A 6,000-nucleotide genomic window follows, 5' to 3' on the forward strand; every position below is an offset into this window, starting at 1 on the left:
AAGGGGTTGTCCATAAAGGGTTCACACTTTCAGGGGAAAGGGTTTACGAAGCTGTGACAGTTTGTGCCAGAGGGGGGAGGGAGGGAGGGAGATGGTTACAAGAAGTGTGAAAAACGCATTTTTTATTACATTAATGGAAGAAGTCAAAGGTGGCCGTGGTTCAGCTTTGATGATTTTTCATAAATTTCTGGTCAGATGTATTTGACTTAACTGATATTGAATTTTATACTTCTCTGTAGCACGTTTCAAATGCAATTTTTTTCACGATAAACATTATTTATTTTACGATACAGTTTCAAAGTTGTAGCTTGAAGGATACTTTTGAAGCATAATGTACCAAAGGTGGGACATGTGTTGAAGTTATTTTTTAAGAAGGTGAAAAAATTATCAACAATCTGTTTTTACTTCTAGAAGCGTATGGAAAGTATTAATAGGAATTTACAAGCGACAAAATACAATAAAAATGTTTTCGATCCTGCACTATCACATGGCTTCACTTGCTCTGGAATGGGTAGGTAATGTTTAAAAAAAAAAAAAAATGCAATCGCCGAAAATTTCCTTATTGCATTGGTTTACATACTTTTTTTCTTAAGGTGATTACTTTCGGAAATATGCACGACGAAAATTATTAGTATGTAAAATTTATTGGAAATAATCTCTCAAAAAACTAGTCTTAGCTCATAGTTCTGAAAATGTAACCGCATAGTTCTAGTAGTCGCTATCAACTTCACAGTGCAGCATAAATATTTCTTAAAACTATGTTATCGGCAAAATAACTTACAGAATTACAAGGGCAGTTTTTATACGTTATTTTTAGCATCATAACACTTAGTTTGGTTCTAATAATATGGCACATGGCTGTACTACGATAATTAAAATTAAAAATTGTACAACGACAAAACAAAAATATTTAAAAAATTGTATTTATTCTTATTATTAAGGTGGGTGCACCAAACAAGGCCATGTAGACCAATAAGGCCAACTACCCATTTTTCTATGAAGAAAAGCAAGAATTAGATCGTTATTTTAACGTTATGAGTAAGAGCACCTGATAATAAAGTGTTTTCAACAAGCTATTTTTTTTTTAATCAACAGGCAAAAGTGTAGTAACAGTTATTGCAAAATAGTATTTTCAAAATTGTCTGGTTTTATTTTACAGTAAATTTTGTTTCGTCATGATTTACTGTAGTTTACTAGTATAAAATGTTCTTATTGGTTTCTAGGAAATCCCACTTTATGTAGTTGACGAACTATAGAATAAAAATGTCGCTGCGTACCGCCATTTTTTCCTGTAATTTGATAACTATAGAAGAGTAGACAATAGCCCAATAAGGCCAAAATCGGCATTATTAGGACTCTGCTCTTCACACCAAAGGATCGGAAAATATGATCCTCTGAGACTGCATATATGTTGCACATATGAGGCAGTGAGAAGCAAAGAAAAATAAGTGCCAAAAGTAAACTTTTTGAGCTAACCATCCGCGCAAGTGATAGATAGCCACTTCTGTATTTTGGGGCAAGAGATAGTACTGGTAGCCCCAGCAGGTATTGCAATACACCATAGTTTAGAAAAAAAAAATCAATGAAAGCTTATCCAGAATATGAACTTGAAACATGTTTTTCTCGAAACTATATAATGTCCACTTACATCCCTTTGCTTCTCATTGCGTCATATGTGAACGAATTGTCACCAAAGAGCAGAAAATAATGACTTATTAGTGCCTCCAATGTGACGATTTATATTTCTCGTTTTCATTGAAGTAAATCTGCAATTTTTGATAATGTTTTTGATTTATCAAATGTGGTTTAACATGTTTTTATTTTGACACTAAATAATTTTTCCCTTTTTTTTTTCAGTTTGATATTCCCTTTTTTGGAGTATTTTTGGAGCTAGCTTTACTCATGTTCCTTATTACACCACATCGCCATTTTTTTTGGAAAACAGTTGACAAAAAATATTTGAACTTAGATTTTCACATGGAATGATTTTTTAAAATTTGTTATAAGTCATTTGATGAAGGTGCGAAAATTGGAGCCAATTATTTTAAATGAGTAACATATTAGGCTCTGAAACTTAGGATGGTCTTATTTGGCGCACTTACAGTATTATTATTATTGTCGTTGTTATCTATCCATATGATTAAAATCTGTGCAAGGCGTCCAGCAAGTGTGTGTTTTTGAAACCATATCTCATCCAGACTGTCCATGCTTCCAAACTCAATGGGGTTCCGTTGGATACCGGAAGTTCGGAGAAAGCCCCCCCCCCTTCTTACCTTAATGAGCTGATGATATAAATCGAAAACTATACTATTACAATCATGAATTGACATCGGGTTGGTGCCAAATATAGACTCAGTGGCAAATTGGCGAAGCCCCCTGGTCCACTCCATTGAGGAGATGCCTTTGGCAACATGGAGGTAGGAAAGCCCCCAAAGTACATCGGCGAAGGTGTCGAACAGGTGTTGGCGAAGGTACTAGCTGGGGTGACCTATATTATTATTATTATTATCATCACATCATTTGTTATTATTTTCATTACTATTATGATCATCTTAATCATTTTTTATCATTATCATAATTATTATCACCATCAACATTTGTTATTATTATCATCATTGTTATTAGTCACCATAAACTATTTTTTCACCATAAATCATTATTATTACCATAATTTAAATTATTGATATTATATTTTTATTATTATGATTATTCTTGTTTCGAATATTCATTTTGCATGTAAGAACATTTGCCAGTTGATCAGAAATTAACTCATTTCAGCATAATTTATCTTCCAGCATTTTCATATTTTTCTCTTGAACTGCAAATGTACCCTACGAAATAATGTCTGATAATGCTCTTTCAGTATTTGCTATGAACAGCATTTGTTAATTAATTCCATGTGCGTATTCTTAGAGCAGGGAGTTTTATTCTTCGGGAAACTCTTTAGTGATTGAATTTGGGGAATAAGATTAGCTTCTGTTAGTTCAATATAGACTGATAACGACAACGTTTTAATTGAATTTGAATAATGCGGGAAAGGTCTCTGTCTGAGAGATGTACTTTTATTTGATAGTGAAATACTTCTATTTGCATAACGGAATTTGCTTTTATTTGTTTGATTTTGTGTGTAGTTTGCATGTCATTTGAAATGGGAAAAGATATTATTTCTTAAAAGAAAGTCATAGGGCTAGAATAGTTACACAATTTTATGTTTAGACGAATAGAAATATGTTTCTATGCAGCAGAAAAAAGGGGGATAATGACCTTTCTATGTTTTGTGCCAATTCATAAAATTTAAAATAATGTCTTCAGGGCAGTTTTAATGATCTGCCGAAATTAAATTTCTAGTCAGCTTTGAGTTCCCGTAAAATACAATACTTACGTAAACAGTAAAAAATATTTTTGTGAAAATCAAGGTATTTGAAATGAAAACTTAAGGAAGAAATATAATGCATCAGTACAATATTCTGTATTTTGCTTATTTTTATTGTGCACCCATTACTAAAAATAGTTTAATTTACTTAAAAAGTTTTTTAAAAAATCAACTCTTATCGTAATTGAGTTAGTTTATAAACTTTTACTACCCAGTACTAATTGAGATATCGTTAAAAAAATAGAACCATTTTATAAAGAGTAGATCTTAATCTTAGAGAAAAACTAAATTTCGTCTAAGTCTTTTCAACATTTAGTTATCCTTCAAAAGAAATTTATCTCCGATCTCTATTCACAGTTCATCAAGATTAAGATTATATCTTCAGCTTTTAAAAATGTTGAAGGAAAATTAAAGAAAAATAAAGACACGCTTTCTAGATAAAAATTTCCTAAAGGAAACAATGATCAATTCTATCTTCTGCACATCATTTCTCAAAAATAATATACTTTATCGTTCGTTTGAAACCTTAGTAAAACATTACTTTTTAAACGAAAGACAATTACTTTTGAATGACAATTAATTTCCTGACATATTTGTCATACACTTTTAAATCTATAATGTCAGGTAAAAAAAAAAACTTTTTTTAAAAGACATAATTTTGATATCTGATTTGGTAATTAGACTAACTGAAACCTAATATTACTAAAATTATTTAAAAATTATTAAAGACACCAATTTAAAAGGTGGTGCATTGTCGATAGTGTATTTCTACAGATTTCGGAAATCTGATACGTGAAAATGCACAATAAATTGCAATTCAAGTCAAAAATGTGGGACTTAAATGTAAATTTTGCTAGCAGATTTGTAGAGCCCTGGTCTATTTGGAGCTCGGAATACACAATAATCCAAAGAGTGGAACGAATCTTATATACATATTTCATATTTGTAAATTTGAACTCAGTCTGTCGGTTAAGCTCATTTGGTTCAAGTCATTAGTCATCCAATTTGGCACCAAACATTTGAACTTTTCTACATTATATTTTATTTCCTATTTTAGTTTTTATTTTAATAATTTCATTTATATTTTATATTTTATTTATATTATTGTATTTACTGTCTTAAATCTAAAGAAAGACTTCTAAAGTGTTGTGCAGTTAAACGAAATAAGGAAATGATAGCTACAAAGAACATTTAAAATAAAGTCAAATTTGGTGGGATGACGTGGTCATAAAATCCAGGTTTTTCAACTTAAGTAAATAATAAATACAAGAGTTTTTTGTTTAAACTTCAATTTTTTTTTTCGTCGTTGTTTCACATTACATAATTAATGATCACACTGCAGTGAACTTCCGAAACAGAACTGCCTCATAAGTGAAGATTGAATAATTTTAGATGAAGGATATATGTTAAGTCTAACCTATGGACCACTTTACCCTACCTTACTTAAGTTGTTCTAAAATATTATACAAAGTAAATCCATCTTAGCTGTTTACGTAGATGTGCTCTTGAGACATCCGGAGGGCTGCCCGCATAACCAACTCGCAAAAACTTTAAGGAACAAAACTTTACAAAGAAGTCAAAAGAGTTGTTCAGATTTTAAAATGTTTCATAGTAAACAAAAATAATTTTTCTCGAAAAAAGATCTTACCAGTATTAAAATTCGTAATTCAAAACTTAATTCTGAATCGCTAAAATCTAAAATAGAAAATTTATCCTTAGTCTTTCATTTATTTCGAATATATAGGTAACTTTTTATTTGATTTATGACCACTTTGCCCCATTGGTCACCTTTCCCCACCAGATCCTAAGTCTCAAATGATAATTGAGAAATCTCAAATGATAAATCTAGTTCAAAGTTATCCGGCTACTTACGGTAATTATTAAACATGTGAGAGAGAAACTTCATCTTAGATAAGATATTTAAATACAAATTTTAAACCGGACAAAAAATATTTCCTAGTGTTTAAAAGCTCATCAGTTTTATTTCTCAGCGTCACAAGGTTTTTATAATTTTTACACGTATTATTACATTGCAGAACGAGAGTTTTCAACACGTTCAAGCGAGCATTAAAGAGTAGATTCAAAGCAGTAAATATTGAAAATTACAACAAGTTCTGTACATTACTGACAGCTTTTTTTCTAAAATGAAAAGCAAAAAACTGATATTATAATATTGACAGCAAAGTTTAGCATTGATCCTTTTACAGTTCCGTTTGAAGCCAAGCAAGATAAAAAGCATGAGGAGGTACAAATTTCGAAATGTATCAAAGTTACCCTAAACGACTGTACTACAATCAGTGAGACGAAGTGTTATGCACGCAGAATGTAATGTCATAATAGATAACAAACGACGCAATACTATTGATCATTGAAAAAACTTTATCTTTATTTAAAACAACTACACATATAATTAAAAATAATTACAAGTTAAGTGAGTAGTGGATATCCTAGCCGATAAGACACTGTATTTGGAATCATAGGTTCCGAGTGCCGAGTCTGTTGCCGTCAAATATACATCGAGTGCATTCGGAACACATTCTTGTAAAATATGTGTAAGTCTGACTGTCCTGGGGTAAGTTGTTAGCAGTTATCGTGGACGCAGCGGGCACATGAGGCTTTCCCTTCCC

Source organism: Uloborus diversus, chromosome 4, assembly GCF_026930045.1.
Source record: "Uloborus diversus isolate 005 chromosome 4, Udiv.v.3.1, whole genome shotgun sequence".
NCBI lineage: Eukaryota > Metazoa > Arthropoda > Arachnida > Araneae > Uloboridae > Uloborus > Uloborus diversus.